General features: G+C 42.5%; 1 protein-coding gene across 2 annotated transcripts in view; it reads left to right on the forward strand.

Moving 5' to 3' along the window:
* The window catches only part of LOC139411868 (ras-GEF domain-containing family member 1B-A-like), a 130,379-nt gene that overhangs the window by 78,743 nt on the left and 39,646 nt on the right, over nt 1-11,990 (forward strand). Inside the window, exon 1 of one of the 2 annotated variants that reach the window (XM_071158616.1) lies at nt 2,731-3,010. The exons of the other annotated variant lie outside the window; for it this stretch is intronic. The gene's annotated coding sequence lies outside the window, so the exon portion shown is untranslated. Of the gene's footprint in view, nt 1-2,730; nt 3,011-11,990 lie in introns of those variants that run through there. 2 annotated transcript variants of the gene reach the window in all.

An 11,990-nucleotide genomic window follows, 5' to 3' on the forward strand; every position in this document is an offset into this window, starting at 1 on the left:
AACTTGCAACCTTTCGGTTACTAGTCCAACACTCTAACCACTAGGCTACCTGCCGCCCCACCTCTCACACTCTAACCACTAGGCTACCCTGCCACCTCTACACTCTAACCACTAGGCCACCCTGCTGCACTGCCACGAAATCACAAGAGATTTGACTGATCTTGTATTTTTTTTTAACTGAGTGTTTTCCTATTTGTCCTGAATTATTCATATTAAAAAGTGACAGTCCAGTCTCCCTTTTCATGTCATTTAACACCTGATCTACTGAACAAAAGACGCATCTCAATAGGCGGTCCAGGTTAGTCATAACATAGCGCAAGTAGGGGGGGGGGGGGGGGGGGCTTTCCTCTTTTGTTCCTCAAGCAAGGGGAGGCTGATGACATCACAACTTCCCATCAAACCAACTCCTTAAACTTTGCAGTTGTCTAAAAAAAAAAAAAAAAAAAAAAAAAACACGATTTGTCTCAGAAAAATGTTTGTTACCCTTTTAAGTGTGTGTACTTTACTGTATTTATACTTGGGATATCGCTTTTCAACAGGAAAAGTTCAACAATCGCTGGAGTACATCTTTACGTTCACCCACATCCTGGTGGTTGTGAGGAGGACCAACTTATCTGAATGACTAATGCTCTCAATGGGAGAAATACGTTGGTGGGCAGCAGAGATGATGATTCAACCAGAAAATGTCCATCCATTTTCACGGACAAAAGAAGTTTGTATGAATGTAACTTTTGACGGACCAACAGATATGTTAGCCAATTAGAAAAGAGCAGCACGCACACTGACCAATGAGAAAAGAGCAGCACGTACACTTGACCAATGAGAAAAGAGCAGCAACCACACTTGACCAATGAGAAAAGAGCAGCACGCACACTTGACCAATGAGAAAAGAGCAGCACGCACACTTGACCAATGAGAAAATAATTCATCCCATTTCTAACTTGGTATCCGTTCTCAACGTGCCAGTGTGGCGGCAGATTTAAGGTCTTAACTTTACGCAGGAAGAACGATGGAACGTAGTATACAGTCCGGTCCAAAAGCCCAGGCACAGGAGGTAGAACTACGTGTGAAAACAACTGTTTTTGTTGGATTATTTCACTGCCATACTGTGTTGTATCTTGTTCAGCCATCTTGTCTCAAGAGGACCACAATGGAAATAAGTCCCAGACTTTATTGTGTGTTATCCTCCATGATTTTATTAATGTGAACGAATGGCTTTTAGGTTTTATGTGTGCTTGTTTTGTTTTTTAAATGGTTGAATTAATTACTGAACTAAAAGTCTTCTTGGGTAATGACGCTACAAGCTTGGCACACCTGTATGTGGGGAGTTTCTCCCATTCTTCTCTGCAGATCCTCTCAAGCTCTGTCGGGTTGGATGGGGAGCGTTGCTGCACAGCTATTTTCAGGTCTCTCCAGAGATGTCTGGGCTCTGGCTGGGCCGCTCAATGGACAATCAGAGAATTGTACCGAAGCCACTATTGCGTTGTCTTGGCTGTGTGCTTAGGGTCGTTGTCTTGTTTGAAGGTGAACCTTCGTCCCAGTCTGAGGTTCTGAGAGCTCTGTAGCAGGTTTTCATCAAGGATCTCTCTGTACTTTGCTCCGTTCATCTTTTCCTCGATCCTGACTAGTCTCCCAGTCCACTCTACCATAATGGCCTGCTTGGTGGAGTGCTGCAGAGATGGTTGTCCTTCTGGAAGGTTCTCTCATCTACACAGAGGAACACCTAGAGCTCTGTCAGAGTGACCATCAGGTTCTTGGTCACCTCCCTGACCAAGGCCCTTCTCCCCCGGATTGCTCAGTTTGGCCGGGCGGCCATCTCTAGGAAGAGTCTTGGTGGATCCAAACTCCTTCTTGTGCCCCGACACAATCCTGTCTCGTAGCTCTACGGACAATTCCTTCAACCTCATGGCTTGGTTTTTGCTCTGACATGCACTGTCAACTGTGGGACCTTATATAGACAGGTGTGTGTCTTTCCAAATCCTGTCCAATCATTTGAATTTACCACATGTTGGACTCCAATCAAGTTGTAGAAACATCTCAAGGATGATCAATGGAAACAGGATGCACCTGAGCTGAATTTCGAGTCTCATAGCAAAGGGTCTGAATACTTATGTAAATAAGGTGCTTCTGTTTTCTATTTTTAATACATTTACCAAAATGTCTGCACGGTAGTAATAACCCATGGTTAGTAAACAGCCTGTCATGCCATCTGTAAATCCCATAGGCTAGGACGCACAAAAGTGCCTGAAATGCTTCGTTATTCATGTTTGGATAAATGACACTAAACTATATTTTGCGTATAGGCCTACGGGTGCTTGTTTCAACAATTTTCACATAAAATTATTTCAACAATGAATGAATGTCACAACTGTTTAGTCCCCAGAAAACATTGCTTTGAGACACCATTCACGACAGTTTATTATTGGATCCCTACAATGGTAATGACATGCGTGTGTTCAAGGATTTTCTCATTTATTATCGCATATCATGATGCGTAAAATTGCAAAAGAGCGCTCGTTTTGCATGGACCATTGCCCCGGGTGAGTAAAGAGTTCACTTGAGGACCAATGGAAAGGTCTAAAATGTACACACTCCTCACACCCGGGGCACAGGGCTATGCAAAACGAACTTGCTCATTGACAAGCGAGCGAGTGCCCCAAGCTCGTTCTCGTCTCTGATTGGCTGGCCTGCGGTATCGTCAAGTCATTAGTCGACTTTCCCGGTTTCTCCAGCTCAAACAAGTCAACACGTTTGGAGTGAGGATCTCCGCTGCGCAGTCTCGCTGCAATATGACTGTGGATGATTGTGTGTTATACCAAGAACTCCGTCAAGCCTTGTAAAAACCGTGAACACCACGTTCCTTCAACTCGTGATCTGTAAGAGAAAATGCTGAATGTAAGGAAACCTGCGGCTGAATATCAGTAGAAGCTCACAGGTTTCGTTGGAGAAAGTGCTCGCTTTATTCTAGTGGGAAAGATATATTGAGGATTCTGCAGTTACTTATTCTGAGGTGAGATATTTTCCTTTTTATGGTCTACTTTGGTGTAAATATTGGGATTTTATCCATTTGCTTTAGAGTTTAGTTTGAGAATAATTTCGCCCCGTATTGAATGACTATCACAGTATGCCTAGGTGTTCTGTGCGCTCTGAGAGGACGGCGATGTGTGCAGTCTACTCTGTAGGTTGCTGCTTCTGGGGGGGATGTATTTTGCGTTCTTTTTTTTTACTGCGTCTGACTTGTGAGTTTTGTTGAGATTCAAGCGCTATAGGGGTTTATTTGGATTCATTCTCTGTGCTTTGATGAATATACGGAATAGATTTGTAGCCTAATAAATGAAAAAAAAAAAAAATCGTTGTCAAACCCAGTGGTTTTCAGTGTACCACCAACTGATTTCTTTCCCTCTGCCCAGAGTGAGTACCCATGAAGTACCCCCTCTTGTGCATTTTTCTAGTAAACCTAGGGTCTCTTGAGTCTTCTCAATTACCCCTGTGGGTAGACTAAGTACCCCCAGGGGTCCTAGGATCCCTTGTTGGGAGCCACTGGTCAACCCATGGGACCTAGGTAGGTTGTATGCTATGCTAGTGTGATTTGACTAAAACACACAACAGTCACTTCTTCTGTCTACTGCAATGACTGGCTATGCGGAAACAGGTTGATGGTATTGTTGCTGTATTTAAGAGTGTTTTCCTCACTAACGCGCAGAATGTATTTTATAACGGGACCTGTTTTCTAACATGATATCGTTTTCATTACTACCTAGGTGGTTTGTTTTTATTTACCTCCTCATCAGGGTCCCTTCCATGGCCTTTGCTTAACCTGTTAAGTCTACAAGGTTTAGTAAAATAAAATAAATAATCAATATAGATAGATAGCCCCTAGATAGGTTTCCTTTAGCCCTCAGCCCAGACTTCAGCCGGTGAACCAACGATATCTAGTTCTTAATCTCCGATTCTATTTCTTAATGCTGTAGGTGAGTGACATTCTTCATGCTTTAGATTGTTTAACTAAGGGAGGAGGAGGGGGGTGGGGGTTCTGTTTATTTTAGGCTCCTCCAAGAATCTCCTTCTCGTCCCTATTCTCTCCCCCTCATCTCGCTTCGCTCTCTCAATTTCAATTTTAATGTATGGGCTTTATTGGCATGGGAAAACATATATGTTTATTATTGCCAAAGCAAGTGAAATAGATCATAAACATGAAACAGTGAACATTACGCTTACAAAAGTTCCCAGAAAAATAAAGACATTTCAAAATGTCATTATGTCTATATACAGTGTTGTATATCTTCTCCTCTCTTTCATTTCCAGGGACTTTACAACGGTGTTTGTTCTTCACTTTCTTGGAGAATCCCTACTGTTGACCAATCATTTTGAAATGTCTTTTTTATTATTCTGGGAACTTTTGTAAGCGTAACGTTTACTGTTTAATGTTTATGATCTATTTCACTTGCTTTGGCAATATAAACATATATGTTTCCCATGCCAATAAAGCCCATAAATTAAAATTCACCGGTTGCCCATTTCACAAATCTTGCTGTTGTGATGGCACGCTGGTATTTCGGCTGATACGGGAGTTAATCAACATTGGATTTGTTTTCGTGTTCTTTGTGTCTCTGTGTAATAATCTGAGGGGGAATGTGTCTCTAAAGGCGTTTGCATATATTATGACGACATTTTGTGACGTTTTTCTTCATGTTGGACTTCGGGTGATTTTCACTGTTCGGGGACACAGCATTTTTCTTTATGGAGGCAAACTACGTCCCTTTTTATCGGTGATTGGTCAACAGTAGGGATTCTACAAGAAAGTCTTTGTCGTTCAACGAGAGACTGGTTTCAATCCACATTTTTTATTACTATTGAAAAACACTGCACCAAACATCTTAGTTAGAGTTAGAGGTAACTAAGATCTCTTTTGGCAAAAACGTCAAAAATGAATGACAGATTTCTTGAGTAATCTTAGATTAATTTAGACTATGTTGAGGAAGTGTATACTGGCTATGGCGTCTTATAATAGACAAAATATTATTTCCACTTTTTTTTCTCGTTTTTTAAAAAGGGGATGTGCGGTTTGGCTAGTTGATTTGGGATGCATTAATATGGTCATACATTTGGCAGGATGTTAGGAAGTGCAGCTCAGTTTCCACCTCATTTTGTGGGCAGTGAGCACATAGCCTGTCTTCTCTTGAGAGCCAGGTCTGCCTTCAGCTGCCTCTCAATAGCAAGGCTACGCTCACTGAGTCTGTACATCAACGCTTTTATTAATTTTGGGTCAGTCACAGTGGTCAGATATTCTGCCACTGTGTACACTCTGTTTAGGGCCAAACCTCTCTCTCCCTGCATGACTCCACCCAGGCCTGAGGCGTGGGAATAGGATTTCCTGTGTACTGTTTTACAGCCCAGGATAACTGATGGTCTCACCGTCAGTGACTGAAGTCTGCAAAAAAAAAACACTACAGTGAATACTGTAGTATTTACAATTTACTATAGTATAAATACTTGAGTAAAACAAATAGTAGTGTATACTGCGGTAATTACTGTAGCTTTTGTTCTATCATCTTTTACATAGAAGTGAGGTCTTTTTCCTTCAGGATACCTACTGGAGAAATACAAAGAGAGCACATTTTCCATGACCTGTAGGTAGGTAGTGAGGTAGGTAGGTAGGTAGTGAGGTAGGTAGGTAGTGAGGTAGGTAGGTAGTGAGGTAGGAAAGTAGGTAGTGAGGTAGGTAGGTAGGTAGTGAGGTAGGTAGGTAGTAAGGTAGGTAGTGAGGTAGGTAGGTAGGTAGTGAGGTAGGTAGGTAGTAAGGTAGGTAGGTAGTGGGATAGATAGGCAGGTAGTGAGGTAGGTAGGTAGTGAGGTAGGTAGGTAGGTAGTGAGGTAGGTAGGTAGTGAGGTAGGAAAGTAGGTAGTGAGGTAGGAAAGTAGGTAGTGAGGTAGGTAGTGAGGTAGGTAGGTAGTGAGGTAGATAGATAGGTAGGTAGTGAGGTAGGTAGGTAGTGAGGTAGGTAGGTAGTGGGATAGATAGGCAGGTAGTGAGGTAGGTAGGTAGTGAGGTAGGTAGGTAGTGAGGTAGATAGGTAGTTAGTGAGGTAGGTAGGTAGGTAGTGAGGTAGGTAGGTAGTGAGGTAGGTAGGTAGTGGGATAGATAGGCAGGTAGTGAGGTAGGTAGGTAGTGAGGTAGGTAGGTAGGTAGTGAGGTAGGTAGTTAGGTAGGTAGGTAGGTAGTGGGATAGATAGGTAGGTAGTGAGGTAGGTAGGTAGTGAGGTAGGTAGTTAGTGAGGTAGGTAGGTAGTGAGGTAGGTAGGTAGTGAGGTAGTTAGGTAGGTAGGTAGGTAGGTAGTGGGATAGATAGGTAGATAGTGAGGTAGATAGATAGATAGGTATATAGGAGATGAGAATGTGCAGGGTAGTATTCACTATAGTTAAAAAATGTTTTCGCAGACTGTGGTGTTATCGGGGACATTTCTGTAGTAGTGAATACTAGTACTACTAAATACTAGTATATTTACTATAGTATACTACAGCATTCTATATTAAGTACTACACATGATTGAGGGATTCTACAGTGTTTCATATATTATTCTACAGAATTGTATAGTAAACTGTATAAAACATTTGTTTTTGTCATGTGGGATTGTAGTACGTCACTAATCACTACCTAAAACATGTCACTACCCTTTTACTTCCATATCATGGCCTATGACAAGGATAGGGGCGGCAGGGTAGTCTAGTGGTTAGAGTGTAGAGGAGGCAGGGTAGACTAGTGGTTAGAGTGTAGAGGAGGCAGGGTAGACTAGTGGTTAGAGTGTAGAGGAGGCAGGGTAGACTAGTGGTTAGAGTGTAGAGGAGGCAGGGTAGACTAGTGGTTAGAGTGTAGAGGAGGCAGGGTAGACTAGTGGTTAGAGTGTAGAGGAGGCAGGGTAGACTAGTGGTTAGAGTGGAGGGGCGGCAGGGTAGCCTAGTGGTTAGAGTGGAGGGGCGGTAGGTAGCCTAGTGGTTAGAGTGTAGAGGCGGCAGGGTAGCCTAGTGGTTAGAGTGGAGGGGCGGCAGGGTAGCCTAGTGGTTAGAGTGTTGGACTAGCCAGTTCAAACCCCCGAGCTGCCAAGGTACAAATCTGTCGTTCTGCCCCTGAACAGGCAGTTAACCCACTGTTCCTAGGCCGTCATTGTAAATAAGAATTTGTTCTTAACTGACTTGCCTAGTTAAATAATTTAAAAAATAAATTAAATTGAATCGGTTGTTTCCCTGTGGCGAGAAAGTACCCTAGTTCTTTAAGACTTGCCACACGACTCGTGTCATCAGGTGGCGTGTGGTAATGACTGGGCGGAGGGTAGTGCCAAGGAATGACTGGGAACAGATTGGCTTTAGGATAGGAAACACATGGTTATTTTTAAGTCATGGATAACCACTAGGCTACCTGCCTCCTCTACACTCTAACCACTAGGCTACCCTGCCACCTCTACACTCTAACCACTAGACTACCTGCCTCCTCTACACTCTAACCACTAGGCTACCCTGGCTCCTCTACACTCTAACCACTAGACTACCCTGCCGCCTCTACACTCTAACCACTAGGCTACCTGCCTCCTCTACACTCTAACCACTAGGCTACCTGCCACCTCTACACTCTAACCACTAGGCTACCCTGCCTCCTCTACACTCTAACCACTAGGCTACTGCTGTTTATAAACCAGACAGTCGTTTCTATTTGTGCGTAGGAATTAGTTTGGATTTGCCTGGTTAAATAAAGATGTCAACATGTAGTAAATGTGTTAACTCATGATGTCAACATGTAGTAAATGTGTTAAATAAAGATGTCAACATGTAGTAAATGTGTTAACTCATGATGTCAACATGTAGTAAATGTGTTAACTCATGATGTCAACATGTAGTAAATGTGTTAACTCATGATGTCAACATGTAGTAAATGTGTTAACTCATGATGTCAACATGTAGTAAATGTGTTAACTCATGATGTCAACATGTAGTAAATGTGTTAACTCATGATGTCAACATGTAGTAAATGTGTTAACTCATGATGTCAACATGTAGTAAATGTGTTAACTCATGATGTCAACATGTAGTAAATGTGTTAACTCATGATGTCAACATGTAGTAAATGTGTTAACTCATGATGTCAACATGTAGTAAATGTGTTAACTCATGATGTCAACATGTAGTAAATGTGTTAACTCATGATGTCAACATGTAGTAAATGTGTTAACTCATGATGTCAACATGTAGTAAATGTGTTAACTCATGATGTCAACATGTAGTAAATGTGTTAACTCATGATGTCAACATGTAGTAAATGTGTTAACTCATATGTCAACATGTAGTAAATGTGTTAACTCATGATGTCAACATGTAGTAAATGTGTTAACTCATGATGTCAACATGTAGTAAATGTGTTAACTCATGATGTCAACATGTAGTAAATGTGTTAACTCATGATGTCAACATGTAGTAAATGTGTTAACTCATGATGTCAACATGTAGTAAATGTGTTAACTCATGATGTCAACATGTAGTAAATGTGTTAACTCATGATGTCAACATGTAGTAAATGTGTTAACTCATGATGTCAACATGTAGTAAATGTGTTAACTCATGATGTCAACATGTAGTAAATGTGTTAACTCATGATGTCAACATGTAGTAAATGTGTTAACTCATGATGTCAACATGTAGTAAATGTGTTAACTCATGATGTCAACATGTAGTAAATGTGTTAACTCATGATGTCAAAATGTAGTAAATGTGTTAACTCATGATGTCAACATGTAGTAAATGTGTTAACTCATGATGTCAACATGTAGTAAATGTGTTAACTCATGATGTCAACATGTAGTAAATGTGTTAACTCATGATGTCAACATGTAGTAAATGTGTTAACTCATGATGTCAACATGTAGTAAATGTGTTAACTCATGATGTCAACATGTAGTAAATGTGTTAACTCATGATGTCAACATGTAGTAAATGTGTTAACTCATGATGTCAACATGTAGTAAATGTGTTAACTCATATGTCAACATGTAGTAAATGTGTTAACTCATGATGTCAACATGTAGTAAATGTGTTAACTCATGATGTCAACATGTAGTAAATGTGTTAACTCATGATGTCAACATGTAGTAAATGTGTTAACTCATGATGTCAACATGTAGTAAATGTGTTAACTCATGATGTCAACATGTAGTAAATGTGTTAACTCATGATGTCAACATGTAGTAAATGTGTTAACTCATGATGTCAACATGTAGTAAATGTGTTAACTCATGATGTCAACATGTAGTAAATGTGTTAACTCATGATGTCAACATGTAGTAAATGTGTTAACTCATGATGTCAACATGTAGTAAATGTGTTAACTCATGATGTCAACATGTAGTAAATGTGTTAACTCATGATGTCAACATGTAGTAAATGTGTTAACTCATGATGTCAACATGTAGTAAATGTGTTAACTCATGATGTCAACATGTAGTAAATGTGTTAACTCATGATGTCAACATGTAGTAAATGTGTTATGATCGTTGTGTTTTTTGTATTTTTATTTTTAAACACACAGCCAGCGAAGTTACTATCTAAAACCAGCCGTCCGTATATATCTGGTGTCAATCTGTTCCTTTTGTTCATGCTTGCTTTGCTCTACCACACACACACATACCAAGTGGCAAGGCTTAACCAATCCAAACAGCAGCAGTGCTAAAGTTAGGCCTTTGTTTCAGCGGAGGCGTTGACACGTTGGCTCGTATAGTCTCATGATCTCCATCTTACCGCCAGAGAGACACATGGTGCAACAGATGCTACTCTCTCCATTCTGATGTAAATCACTGTGGTGTGTTCTCACTCAAGGAGATGGGATGTGCGTGTGTGTGTACGGATGAGGGAGTTGTGTGTGTGCGTGTACGGATGAGGGAGTTGTGTGTGTGCGTGTACGGATGAGGGAGTTGTGCGTGTGTGTACGGATGAGGGAGTTGTGTGTGTGTGTGTGTGTGTGTGCGTGCGTGCGTGCGTGTGTGTGCATGCGTGTGTGTGTGTGTACGGATGAGGGAGCTGTGTGTGTGTGCGTGCGCGTGTGTGTGTGTCTACGACACACCCATCACACACCCCTCTCCTTCCCTGGCACTCGTGCAGTGGGACGACATAAATAAACTTCCTGAATAGAGGGAACGGCGTCTTTTTGTAGGCACTAACTCTGACATGGTTTGTTGGCCAAAGCCTATGGGGAGAATTTATGGAGGTTTTTGGACAAAGTCCGAAAACAAGGTCTGTTGTAAACGAGGAGATCTGATACGTTTTGTTCTATGACATCATCTTCACCAGTTACTTTTTGTGAATTTTTAAGAATTTATGTAATAATAATATATATATATATTTTTTTTTTAAGTACATAAAGGCTTTATAATTCATACAGATCATGTTAACTGACTGATATTATCTCATAGAACAAAACGTAAAGGTGATGAATGGCCTAGTGGTTAGAGTGTAGAGGCGGTAGGTAGCCTAGTGGTTAGAGTGTAGAGGTGGAAGGTAGCCTAGTGGTTAGAGTGTAGAGGAGGCAGGGTAGCCTAGTGGTTAGAGTGTAGAGGCGGCAGGGTAGCCTAGTGGTTAGAGTGTAGAGGCGGGCAGGTAGCCTAGTGGTTAGAGTGTAGAGGCGGCAGGGTAGCCTAGTGGTTAGAGTGTAGAGGAGGCAGGGTAGCCTAGTGGTTAGAGTGTAGAGGCGGCAGGGTAGCCTAGTGGTTAGAGTGTAGAGGCGGCAGGGTAGCCTAGTGGTTAGAGTGTAGAGGAGGCAGGGTAGCCTAGTGGTTAGAGTGTAGAGGAGGCAGGTAGCCTAGTGGTTAGAGCGTAGAGGCGGTAGGTAGCCTAGTGGTTAGAGTAGGTAGCCTAGTGGTTAGAGTGTAGAGGTGGCAGGTAGCCTAGTGGTTAGCGTGTAGAGGAGGCAGGGTAGCCTAGTGGTTAGAGTGTAGAGGAGGCAGGTAGCCTAGTGGTTAGAGTGTAGAGGTGGCAGGGTAGCCTAGTGGTTAGAGCGTAGAGGAGGCAGGGTAGCCTAGTGGTTAGAGTGTAGAGGGGGCAGGGTAGCCTAGTGGTTAGAGTAGGTAGCCTAGTGGTTAGAGTAGGTAGCCTAGTGGTTAGAGGCAGGTAGCCTAGTGGTTAGAGGCAGGTAGCCTAGTGGTTAGAGTAGGCAGCCTAGTGGTTAGAGTAGGTAGCCTAGTGGTTAGAGGCAGGTAGCCTAGTGGTTAGAGACAGGCAGCCTAGTGGTTAGAGGCAGGCAGCCTAGTGGTTAGAGGGGGAGGCAGGTAGCCTAGTGGTTAGAGGCAGGTAGCCTAGTGGTTAGAGGCAGGTAGCCTAGTGGTTAGAGTAGGCAGCCTAGTGGTTAGAGTAGGTAGCCTAGTGGTTATAGGCAGGCAGCCTAGTGGTTAGAGGGGGAGGCAGGTAGAATAGTGGTTAGAGGCAGGTAGCCTAGTGATTAGAGGCAGGTACCCTAGTGGTTAGAGGCAGGTAGCCTAGTGGTTAGAGGCAGGCAGCCTAGTGGTTAGAGGCAGGTAGCCTAGTGGTTAGAGGCAGGTAGCCTAGTGGTTAGAGTGTAGAGGAGGCAGGTAGCCTAGTGGTTAGAGGGAGAGGCAGGTAGCCTAGTGGTTAGAGGGAGAGGCAGGTAGCCTAGTGGTTAGGGGGAAAGGCAGGCAGCCTAGTGGTTAGGGGGAGAGGCAGGTAGCCTAGTGGTTAACGCGCTGGGCCAGTAAACAAAAGTTGCAGGTTCAAATCACCGAGCTGACAAGGTGAGAAGTGTTATCGTTCTGCCTCCTGAACAAGGCAGTTTAACCCACTGTTCCTAGGCCGTCATTGTAAATAAGAATTTGTTCTTAACTTACTTGCCTAGTTAAATAAAGGTACAAATTATTAACTCATAGAACACAACCTATAAGATCTTCTAAACCTCACATTATTTTCAGTGTTTTATTCCAGAGCCCTATTCCTTTTCCCT

The sequence above is a fragment of the Oncorhynchus clarkii genome, chromosome 6, assembly GCF_045791955.1.
Source record: "Oncorhynchus clarkii lewisi isolate Uvic-CL-2024 chromosome 6, UVic_Ocla_1.0, whole genome shotgun sequence".
Lineage (NCBI taxonomy): Eukaryota > Metazoa > Chordata > Actinopteri > Salmoniformes > Salmonidae > Oncorhynchus > Oncorhynchus clarkii.